This window comes from Tympanuchus pallidicinctus, unplaced genomic scaffold, assembly GCF_026119805.1.
Source record: "Tympanuchus pallidicinctus isolate F22 unplaced genomic scaffold, pur_lepc_1.0 scaffold2, whole genome shotgun sequence".
Lineage (NCBI taxonomy): Eukaryota > Metazoa > Chordata > Aves > Galliformes > Phasianidae > Tympanuchus > Tympanuchus pallidicinctus.
This window is the reverse complement of record NW_026294721.1, coordinates 53,617,849-53,630,676: the sequence shown is the minus strand read 5'-3', so window position 1 is coordinate 53,630,676 and position 12,828 is coordinate 53,617,849. Positions and strand designations below refer to the sequence as shown.

At 34.8% G+C, this 12,828-nt stretch overlaps 1 long non-coding RNA gene across 2 annotated transcripts; it reads left to right on the top strand.

The window, feature by feature from the left end:
- Positions 1-9,566: 9,566 nt before the first annotated feature.
- On the top strand, positions 9,567-12,546 carry LOC128080177 (uncharacterized). 2 transcript variants are annotated; one of them, XR_008206530.1, is made up of 4 exons: positions 9,567-9,641; positions 10,242-10,296; positions 10,536-11,197; positions 12,088-12,546. It is a non-coding gene; the product is annotated as an uncharacterized LOC128080177 (long non-coding RNA). The 2 variants fall into 2 exon arrangements; XR_008206529.1 differs by lacking the exon at positions 12,088-12,546 and having other exon boundaries at positions 10,536-12,080.
- The last annotated feature ends 282 nt before the right edge of the window (positions 12,547-12,828 follow it).

Sequence of the window (12,828 nt, the reverse complement as noted above, 5' to 3'; positions counted from 1 at the left end):
CCTAAGCTCTATTACTGCACTGTAAGAACACACTGGCAGCTGCATCTGTAAATGCATTTAGCCTAGCTAGTTAATTGTGCTACTTGGTTTTAATAGCAGTATCATCCTTCAGAATAAATATTGGGCTATCCCTTACATGAGTGTTAAAGATACCTGCAGCCCTCTGAACTCACATTTGCCTTCTAATAAAAAGAGGTTTCATTGATATATTGATATCATCAAAGTGTATCCTATAATCTTAAGTATGCAGCCATTGTTCTTCTCTTATTCTGTGTCTGTACTTCTGGGCAAATTTGGGCAGCCACCTTTTTCTCAGTGTGATGGCAAATATGTCAAAACATTACACATTATTGTGGTATGTAAAAGATTAACACTGTGAAGGTGCTATTATTACTAATGAACATATAAGCTCTTTTTAAAGCACCTTTCTCTTCCACTGATAGAAACTGACATGAGAAAAACTTCTAAAATCCAGCAAGCTGGATGGTCTGTTTAGAGTATATTATGCTTTTTTTTTTAATTTTTATTACAGTGTAGCTTAATCAGATGGCTTAAGCTAAAAACCAAAGAATGATTTTAGTTTAAAATTACACCAATCCTCTGCTAAATTTAAAGCTTTTTTAAAACAAATAAATTATCTGCATAATAAAATACTCAAAATCTACCACAGCACTGTTAAGTAGTAAAATCTCCCAGGGCAGAATTTCTTCCTTAATGTAGTGGCAAATAACCCCTATGAATAAGGTCTTCTACTTTATTTGCATTCTAACTCCTGACAAAAGTTTAACAAAGAATTTGAGCCATTAAGTCAAATTCACTGTGCAATTGTGTTTAGTAATTCAAGATCTAGCTGCCAAAAATGTTGGCACTTCCTCCTGTGACAGGCTGATCTTTTCCCCAGACTTTGTCTAGTCTTTTAGGATCACCTAGAAAACAAGCTGATTAGGATGAATGATGTAACTTATAACATGGAAGTGGAAAAACTAGTAAAGTTTCAGAAATGATGAGCAAAACTCTATAAGCTTATGCTCTTTGTCAAGGGGAATTTTCCATCCGGCACTACTATCACCACCACCAGCACCTCAATCAATTGATTTTAAATGTACTCAAGAAAAGATTTTTTAGTTATGTCTTGGTTTTTTTTTACTGTTGGGAGGATATTTCTGGGGGAGAAGGGAGCAATGGGGAATGGGAATAGATAAGGGGGAGGAATGTATCCCCTGCCTATTTTCACCTGCTCTTTTCTATTGAACTGGGATGCATTGTTTAACACAGGGCAGGGAAATGTCATTATTGTGTCTTACAGAAGGCTAGCATTGGGAGTATTTTTGGTTAGATCATCAGGGACTGAAACTACACAGAACATGAAGAAACAATATTACAGAATCCAATTACTGAAATTAAGATAAGTTAGCACTTGAAAAATATTGCCTTTTCCCATCTAAATATAGCATAGAACTGCAATTGCAATCAGTGTTAATGTAAAATTTGTTCACATCTAATGGTAGTGTCGGACTTGTAATTTTCTGATATTACAGTTCAGTATAGTGCTTGGTTCTACATTGTCAGTTTTAATCTTAGATGGATAAGTATTTTCAAAGCATGTTCTTCATGGAAATGGTTGCTGTATTGGGAGGAAAATATGTTGTACTTGCCCTCATCTCTTATTTTACGCTGTTTGGAATATTTTTTGTCAATAATTTCGCTGAAAGTCACTTTTTAAGGGTTATTTCTTCACAACTGGCAGAAAGAATAAAACAAACAGGAAGGAAAAAATACGTGCTTCTTTCTTAATTTGCAAGGATATCTACAGAATTTGAGACCAGAGAATCAAGAAAATGAGTGGTTGGTCCCAAAGGCAAAGTACTAGGCATGAAAATGCCATACTAGACTTGCAGAAACGAAGATGGATACTTTAAGATATCAAAAAGATGAGGTGTTTTTAAAGGTTGAAACTTTCGAACCTTCATGTTAGTCATGTTGACAAGCTTTCTTTTTCTTTCTTTTTTTTTTTTTTTTTTCAACAAGAGTGTTCTTTAATTTTTCTTTTACCTTCCTAAGTACTGATAAACCCCATAAAATACTTTCTGCTCAGTGCCAGTACACATGTGATTATTGTGAAAGAATGTCAGACTACACTGCAAGGCAAGTCGTCAAATCATGCTTGTGACTTTATCGACTCTATTATTACCAGAAAACTGTAACTTATTTTGTTTGTCTTAAATCACAGAATGGGTTAACCCTTGCAAACTAAATGTTTTTAGCTAGGATGGTGTAGCCTGATCTAGTGGTTGGCAACCTTGCCTACAGCAGAAGAATCAGAGCTTGATGATTTCTAAGGTCCCTTCCAGTCTCGCCTGTTCCAAGATATGTACTAGGTGACCATTCCTGGTGTCATTCTCCTTGTGAGGCCCATCTGCCTGTGTCATACAACTCCAAGCATGAATTAAAAAACAAAAATAAAAATAAAGCACAGAAATAGCTTTCCTTTCCTCTTAAGTCAGGTAGGAAAGTTACATACAGGTAAAAGATATATCTTCAAAGCGTCAAATGCTTCTTAGGTGAACTTGAAATGTGTGGTAGATGAAGGGGAAACCAAGGCAACTACACCTAACTTGGTTTTGATTAAGGCAGCTTGTACACTGAGAGCCAAGTAGACACTGTTATAAGTTCAATGCAATTTAATTTCTTAGATACTTGGAAGGAGAGATGCTCCTCCTGTGCTATTTCATTATGAATTTTTTTAACAGTTACAGCCCGTATAATGTCTAATGCTTGGATGTGCATGTATCAACATTATCAATACTTGACTCAGTTCCTTGTGGATTTGTGGTACTTCAGAGCATAGATCAGGGATGTGATTTGATTATTTTTAAATAATCTTCGTTACAAAAACAGCAAGCCAAAACTAGTTCTAATCAGGTTAATGGGATCTTGTTTCTGACTTGAGTGATCTAAACTCTGCAAGTCAATTTTAACACTTCAAATTCCATCAGCTATGTCATACAGTATGTAAACATGCAGTACTGAAATGAGATCTAAGTTATTGTTCTTCACTGTTTAGTGGGTTAGATCAATTACAATTCCCGTAGTTTGTCTTAAAATCAAATCTAGTTTTCTTCTGCTGATAGAACAAAGCTGCAACTGAATGTACGATCATGAAAATTCAGTATAATGAAGAGTGGCTAGAAAACCATCTACATACTAAACTTTAATGGATTTAGAGGCAGTCTTCCAGTAAAATATTAGTCCCTACATATAGACATATTTCTAAACAAACAACAAAAAACTCTAATGAACAAAACAGTGAAAGAAAAATGAGTCCAATGGTAAAAATCTTATTACTGCACTTAGCTCTTTAGTCAAAAAATGTCTGTACTTTTAACTACACATTGTATATTAGCAACTCTTAATTATTAAATGATTTTTATAAAAATACTTAACACTATTCTGAAGAATTTGTTCACTGTTTTGGATACTAATGTACTTTGATTACAGATCACTGGTAACCTGTTGCGTTTTTGGTCTTTTTTAGTGTTTCTCTTTTTCCTCTTCTTGTTTCTGCAGATCACAACTGCTTGATTCTAATACATTAATTATAGTCTAATTTTTTCACAATGTAGCCTTCCAGTACTTCAGAAAAGTAAGTGCATTCTTCCTTAACATTTTGTATGGTTGATTATTTTGCAAACCAAAAGGAAACAAAAACAAAAGCCTCATTTAGCTCGAAGACTACTTTTTAGTTCCCCTTTATTTTCCTAGACTTTAGCAGAAATTAGCTTTCCCTTCTATATGTTTTTAAGCAGTGTTACGATGATAAATTTAAAAAGTATAATAGATCTTTGCCACTCCTGTCTACCTGTTCCCATGTGAAGTAATGAAATGTTCCTACTGCAAAGTCAGCAGTATTTGCTTACCATCAGATTCAATACATGCAGAAAGCAGCACTCGTTTGCACAAACACAGCAGAATGCTGAACACCTGTTTGCAGTGATTACGCATGACCAGTGTTTTACTCCACTGGCAGCATTACATGAGTTTACCTCTGATAGTTATGGTTCCCAGAGGATGTGTTCTCCTACCTCTGCTACTTGTTAAGGAAAATAACTGTTCTTCACCTGTTAATGAAGTCATGCTTCCTTTGGGGCAGATTTTTTTTGTTGCTTTGACTTTTCAGTAAAGAGCAGCGGAGCCTTAAATTGGTCTCAGTCAATTTGCCATTGTCACGATTTAAGTCACATTTTAGCAGCACACAGTAATTACCGTGAATTTTAATCTCAGGCTTCATTCCTGCAGTCCTGAAAAGACTCTGTTGGGCAGACTAGCAATGATGGCTTACACCTGTGGGTTCTTCTAGTCCCTCAAGGCTTCCCTGTAGGAATGTATTGTAAGGGCAGCCCTGCCTACAAAGGATGCAGGCTGAACTAAAAATACATGACAAGGGCTTACAACTCAACTGACCATCAGTATTGGTTTCCTTGTTTCACCTACTAACTTAAAAACTAGTAAAATATTTCAAGAGTATGTCAGCATATTTCAGATTCCTTATACTTAAGAGGAATTTATGGAACTGAAAAATGACTGCTAATTTATATGTGAATTATCATCAGTTATGTTTATGTATGTAGTGAGGTATTTGATCCATTTCTTTTTCTTCTAATGAATCGAAATTCTAAGCCTGTCTCTTGTAAAATATTTCCACTATATCTAGAGTGAAGAGCATGAGTTTGTGGGTTCTTTGCTTTTGTTTGTTCAACCAGACAGGGTTGGCAACAGTTCGAAATGGGTACAGATTGGAATAAGAATTATTAATAGACAACAGATCCTTCTCAACTACAAGGCCATGCTTACAAAAACACCAAACCAATTAATACTATCAATGAGGCAGGTATTCCATGTAAAAGTTAACCAAATACTCATTGTGACTATTGTCTCCTGTGAATCAACTGCTGGCTATCATCAAGGACAATTTTTTTTTTTTTTTTAATTCATTTACGTGTAATGTTGCTAAGTGTGATCTAAGAGTCAAGGCTGTATCTCTTCCTTTCCACTTATCTGGGACATCACACTTCCCACCCTCCACTCTAACAAACACCTTGAACAGTGCTGATATTTGGAAAAGTATTTAGTCTTCACATTCCTTGATGGGATCAGAAAAACTAAAAAAGCTTCACGTTTTCTTATTTAACAAAAAATTACTTTCACAGACACATGTATTTGTTCAATTACTCAATTTGGTTTATATTAGTCTAGCACTCCAGGACTGCTAAAGAATGCCTGAATTAGATGCGTTCTTGAAGCTTCTGAGTAGGCTCCACTATGTCTGCTGTAGTGGAGATTGTAGGAAACAAATTTGAAAATAATACAGAATGCATTGTGTTGGTGTCTAAAGTAGATATTTCTGAATTGTACATTGTTGGAGAGGAATTTATAGACCCAAAATGCTAGCTTGATATTTACAAGGTCGCTAAGCAAGTAGTAGATTGGAGGTGATGGTGCAAGACTTGTTTGAAAGGAACTGCACACCGTATTGTCAAAACAGGCAAAAAAGAGAATGTTCAATCTTCTAGCATCTGACCTAACTAATAAATTTAGACATTGAGCTGGTAGTATCAGAACTACTCAGTGTCTCTTTCAGAAATCTTTCTGAAACTTGTCTTTACTATTAGCTTTACTTAAGTAACTTCACCAGAATTTAGTCTACATATTGGATTAAAAGATCTGTGGAGCACAATGTGACAACAAACCAAAGACAAAATGTGATGTAGGGAAGCTGGGAATGTGAATAAATTCTGACATGAAATGAAAATAAAAAATTTGTTGAAAATTATTTTGACTAAGCTTAAGTGACAGTTGGACTAATTCAGGCAACAAGAATGAAAAATAATCAAGTTCAAATGCACATTCTGGAGCCCTGAATGTAGATCTGTTTAATGAATGGTAATTGTTGAAGTCATGCAATGTGATTGTGACATGTATGAAGGGAATTCATTGGACTATGCACAAATGAACAATTTAAAATATAAAATGTGCTGTATGGATTTTAAATATCCTCAAAACACCTGAACCTCAAAACACATTGTTTGAGATGATGTTCAATCTATCTAAGTTAAAATAATAAAAAGAGACTGGAGAATGAATACATCTATATCAGAATGATGAAAAAATAACTCATAATTGTTTAAGTGAAATGCATCAGGAGAATAAATGCACACTACGACAAGAAGTCTAATAGATCCCTGCATCTTATGTCAAGAAAATGCAGTTCTAATAAAAGCTCATAACGCCTCTTGGTGTCCAAACTGCACTTATATAATAGGTACTATAAGCATTTGAGGGTTTTTTAATAAATACATCATTGATAGATGCCTTCAAAAGCAGACTAGTACATTTTAGAAATGATTAATTTCTTGGTTACCTGTATTTTTCAACTGTATTTAGTATAGGTTTATGGAAACAAAAGCAAGCAGTTGACAGAGGGCAGAGAAAGCTTATGTTCAACCACAGTGAAAGAAGTGAGCCCTAGGGAGCTTCTTTGTATAATGATACAGATGACAAATCTCATGAAGTGTGGTCTGATCAGCAAAGAAAAAGATACCCAGCTACTTAATGGAACTTCTGTGGTGCTGTCACATCAACATGGAAAATAATGACTTTAAATTTCATTTTGGAGAAGAGTCCAAGAAGCACCTGAAGTTAGGAAAGGATGTATTCAATAGGTCACTTATAATGAGCACATAGTTGTGGGAGGAACTTAAGGTCCCCTTCTCGACAGAAAGAAAAAAAAAAACAAAGCAAAAATTTACCCAACTTCCAACATACAAATTGAGCATAAAGCTAATCATCTGGGAAATCAGAAGCACTCAACAGTGTGATGGCAATGCAAAGGGATATGGAGAGCAAACTGGATTTTGATTGACTCCCATGCCTCCGGGGTTTATTTTATTTGGTCTCTGGTGAGAATAAAGGCTCCAAGGCAGACCATGTAAGAGGTAACTGTCTTCCTGACTTAAATCAAAGCTCTGCATTTCAGACAGTGATTTGGTTCTAATATTTAAGTGGCTTCCCCAGAAGAGTATTACTTCATGGACATCAAGGAGTTATTGTACAGGTACAGGGTCAGCCCCTAAGCAAGATAATCATAATTGGAATACATCTTTTGAACAGATTCTTACTAGCAGATACAGATATTGTTACATGGCTTTTAATGAAAAGTTAAATGTAAACTAATTATTAACAGCAAAAGGTACTTTTTACCAACAGAAAATTATTAGTGTGTCAAGTTCAAGAGCTTAAGGAAAACCTCTGATTAAGTATGGCATATATTTTGTTAACTGCAGTATCCTCTGAGGACAAAAATATTAGAGCTATGATCTGTGAACATAAATGTTGATATATTGTTATCAACTTAAAGTTTTCAAACAGTGAGAGGTAATCTTAGCAGCGGGGATCCAGCAGAGTGCTCCTTTCTCTATTCTAAAAAGCTGTGCTAGCACAACCAATGCTGTTTAATCTGAGATAAAGCTCGATTTGACACAAAAGTGAGATTCATGAGGGAAGGTCAGGCAAAAGATAAATCATATTCGTCCTATTAAAAATGCCTGTAAATAATGTAAGTCTGCAATAGCTGTAAATTATGTGCAAGTGCCTACATCTTTTTTTTCAAATGGTCTATAAACATCAAACCTATTCACCTCTGATTCTTATTCTGAAGAAAAAGATAATAGAAAAATGTGATACTTCAGCTATTTATGTTAACAGTTTGCTCCTTGTTGTAGCGTGCTGTTTCTTTCATGTACCTAATGCTATTTCAGTCAATAAATTTTTATTAATTTATTTATAGGAATATCCGTAATGCTATATCTGTGGCTTTTTCTCATGTGATAAAATGCTAAGAAAGTAGCAATGGAAATATGTAATATCCTTATTGCACCTGAATTCACAGAGGTGTGTCCTTTACTATCCAAATATTCAAGTAGGATTATTTTATGGAGGAGAATTTGGAATCTGATTTGGTCAATTGCTTGGTTTATGTGAACTAAGTCAGGAAAGTATACCACTCTAAATTATATTTCTTAATAGCTCTACAAATGTTATTCTAGATAAATGTTCCTGGAGCTCTGTTTACAACTGACGTACTTTCTTTTGCATATGTATTCCAACTGGAGGCCAGGAAAAGGTGTTTTTCACAGGAAGTTTTCTGTGAAATTTAGTGTTTCATCTGCTCCAGGTAAATCAAAATATATCCCTACAGTACACACATTAGATGGTTCTAGATCTCTTTGTAAAACTTGTTTTTTAGCAAACTCAGCTTTGTAGTTCTTATTCATACAGTAATAAGAAATTGTATAGAACTTCTGCCATTCGTCTACCAAAAGTCCCTATGAAGACTGTAAAGTGTTTGGCAAAAGAAGATAACTAGCCAGCCAATTTAAGGAATCTCCCCACAGGAGATAAGTTTTCCTACATTGCCTTTTTTCCAAAGTACTACTTCTGGTAGTGAATTTTTTCTGGTAGGAGTAGAGAAAGCTGTCAGCATAAAAGACTCTGCTGAACGTCTATGTCTAAGAACGCTAGTAGTACATAGATGGTTTTGATTCTGCCTTGGGTCATGTGAGAGTTAGTCAAACCACAGTAATGACAGTCAGTGACTATTGCTCTGTCAAGCAACTTAGATGTCTTTCACTAGCAACAGATGTTGGGGATTCTCACTCTTGCAGAGATTACTTGTAAGACTTTTAAATTGGAAAGCCAGATTAATAAAATTTACCACCGTACTGCTAGCACACTCATAGCATAACTCTTAGTAGTGTCCACAATATTTATTAGAGCACACAAAAGACACAGTGTATGGTAACAAAGTATTCTCTCTAGTCAACTCATTGTAGAAATACACTGTCATACACAGACAACCAACATTACTGTGAGTCAACCACAACTGAATTCCATAAAATGTGTCTACTTAGGCATTCTTAGGCTATTTGAGCATTAGTTGCTGTTAAACTCATATTAGTCTAGAGTTACCTTAGTATAACTTGTGATTTCAATGAAATTTCAAAAATCAACATAATAATCCTTCTTATATATTATTATAAAATATTACTGTATAGAGCGGCACCATGTTCAGCAGGGTCATTTAACCCTAAATTAAACTGTATACTCAGGTTATCACATTGAAGGCAGAAAGGGGAGATTTGATAATTAGGCAGACAAATATGTGAGATGGCATTTGTTTAAAAAAGGGACATTCACACTCCCAGTACAGTCAGACACTTCCAGTTTTCATCAGACAATGTGAAATATATTTACAGATTAAAAGTAAATAATCTTCAGATAAGGAGAAGCAAGTCTATTTATAGCCCCGAAAGCATTCAGTTAGCTGTAAGCCATGATGTGGTAGGTAATGATAACTATCTGTAATGTTAACTACCTGTATAGGGACTGTTGAGTCACAGCCTGAACCACTGATTGATCACCTGAAGAAAGGACTGAGTCAGCCATAGAGCACAGGTGAAGGCGATTCATCTGTGTGACTGGAAGGAGTGGAGCCAGGCTCCACCCTTCCTAGACCACATTTGAGGGTTGACTGCTACTGGGGTTCTCTTTCTGGAGTTCCCTTCTTTGTGGAGTCTTTTCTGAAGGTGAGTGTTCTTTCCCTGTATGTTTCTTTTCCCATTTTTACCACAGTGATTTTTCTACCTGTGGCACCAACTGTAGTACTACTCCAGAAGTTCTCATTCTTAGAAAAGCAGAAATTGCAAGGGAACAAGTATCAGGAAAAGCATTAGATGACTGAAAGGCAAGAGAAACCCCTAGGCTTAATCTTGAGAATTACTTATTCAGTGACTGAATCAAGCTTAGTACTACCATAAAGGAACGATCTAAATACTTGAAACTGCATTCTAAGATAGAAGGTCCCAAACAATTTACAGCATTTGCTGTGGCTGACATATCTCTTAATCAGCCAATTCTCTCAATAAACCTGCTGAAAAGACAAACTAGTTGTCTTTTTCTCAATTACGTTTTGTTTAAACCAACTCAGTTTATTACAAAAGTACTGGACGTGGGTCATGAATGGAAGGAAAAAACAGTGGAACGTTTTTTTTTGTTGTTGTTGTTGATAGTATTGAGGCCTTTACTTGGCACATTTATTTTATAACTTCACACCTTTGGATTAGGCAGTTTATATAACTTTATTTCATGGTTTCAGAGCTGATTATAATGTCTTCCTTCTCTTCCAGCATGTTTAATCCTTAAAAGAGAGGAGAAAAGGGAAAAGGATGTCAAAAGATAAGCGTTGGCATCACAATTCTTTACCTGCAACACGGGTCTTCTACAAAAGCTGTTTTGTGGAGGAAAAAAAGCCATGTTACATGAGGAGGCTGATCTCTTACTTGTCTTTAGTAAATACTTCTGTTCTCTATATCCACCTGTTGTCATGATAAGTGTGTATGTTTTTCTAATTTACAATGTGCATTTAAAGAAAATAATCTATTTAAAAACTCAAATCTCTTTTCTATTAATTTCAGATGAAGTTGCACCTTCCAGAAAGTTTTGCATAGGAAGAGGAAACTAATAATTGGAAATTTGAACTTTAAAGTGTTGATGTTGCTTAGACATAATCTTATATTTTCATCGAACTCTTTGTCTTTGGAAGCATAAAATTCTAGAGTTTTAGAGTATTGTGTTTTTTTAGTAAAAAAAATTTAACTATACATCAATCATGTAACAGGAAAGAGTAGATGTAATATATTTCTCTGCATAGAGTCCTAACTTTTGAAGTATGAAACTACAGTGTGTGCAGGGGGGAATGAAAAGGACAGATGGAGAACCAACTACAGAAAAAAGAATGAAAGAGATCATACACAAGAGTGAGGGTTTGCAGTGCCTTATTAGCAACTATTACTTAGGTTGCTCTGAAGGTAGTATTTCCTATTTATTTCCATGGGAACTACTACTACAAAGAGCTCAGTAGCAGTATTTGAAGCACAATCTCAGCTACAAAACACTAGTTATCAACATAGTCTTAAGTTATACTAAAAGATTAACATTAATCCAGGTAAAGATAAGAATATCACAGTTTTCATCTATTTATTTAGGTTCAGATTTCAGTCTAGGTATTTTGTACATATTTCTTTGCCTTCAAACTCACTTGGGTTGTTCCTTGGCATACAGAAATGCCAATGCACATGCTTTGGTTTTCAGTATTTTCATTATTTACAGCTGATGTTTGAAGGAGAACCACTATTAATCACAGTCTGAATGTTACCATGCTGTAAGTCATCCTTAATCTCATCAGCTTTTCCTCCCACAGTGGTGACTTATCTTTTAGAGATATGCCAATGGTGAAGGATATAATCATGTTTGTCTTTTTTTTAATATATTTCATTGTGGTATAAGATTTGTAAAAACAGAAGGCTAATATATGGTCACATTCTTTTCATTTAGAAAGTAGCTGCATTTGTATTTTCCCATATAAGATTAGATTTTGCACTTACCATAGTAATGTCTTGTTTCTAGTACTGAGAAACATGCTATTGACAATATTGGAACTTTTTTTGTTTTTCATATATTCAATTCCCTTTTTTATTACCAAGGCAAAGCCCATCAAAGGGAAGTATGAAGTTCTAACAGGTGAAAACAAGGATGGATGTGGCAGTATATTAGCCAGTAGTATATTAGCTAATATACTAATATAAGCTAATATATAGTATATTAGCTATGTCTGCCAAATTCCAAAATTGTTTACGTAGAAATTATAACATGCAAATAATTATACTTCATTAGAAAAAAATGACCTGGGTATAAGAGGAAGAATCATGGAAAAGGAAAACCCTCTTGCCTTGTCTGAAAACCTGATGTAAGTGTAAAGTTCTTGAAGTAGCTATTCTAAATCAGATGAAGATACACAGCTGAAAATGTAAATAACCTGTCCCTGAGTTTCCTCTGTATTCTGTTCAAAGCAGGTAGGATTTTGTGCTAAAAATGATATGAAAGAAAAAGGAAGAGTATGGACGAACCACGAAGAAAAAAACAGAGTTTAGGGAACAAAAAATAAGTTGAATTAAAAAAGCCAAATGGACTAAGGGGGGAAAAACAAACAGAAAGGATACAAACAATGCTGTTACTTTGCTAAGTAATTGAATAGTACTGTTTGTGTTTGGTTTCCTGGGCATGAAGAATGCTATTTATTTAATAGTTGTTCTATATTCCAAGCTAAGTTTGTAAGAGGATTTCCCTGTTTGCAAGGCTGGAACAAACAGATTCTCACTAGATAATTGATTAACAAGTTCAGTTTACAATATTTCAAAAGAAACATTTACCACTGTATGTTTTGACAAGTGCTGCTAAGTCTTTATTGGTATGGTTTGCCTAACTGAAAGTAATTTGCAAGAATTATAAATGTGATTTTTTTTCTACAATTATGGTGAAGCTCTAGAGTATATGTTCAAATGAAGGACTAACTGTTCACAAGTAGATGTGGAAATAGAGATTAATAAACTCTATCATACTCCTTCTGAGAAGGGTGAACAGGGAATGGAGACTTAGAAAATGTGTGTAGTAGAACATGGTACTGCTGTGTTCTTAGAGGATTCTGTAATCATAAGTAGTTTTAGTGGACTGACGCAGAAACTCACCTCAAACATGCCTACATAATTGAAAACAAACCTTTAAATAATGTCATCTTCATAGTGTGCATATAAATTTCACATTAATTCATCAAAAACTCATACATGTATTGGAAAGGATGTTGCCCTGCTTCAAAATTACAGTGATCTAAATGGAATTGGAAGTGTCATTGCTTTTGAAATACACTCCTTTTATAGT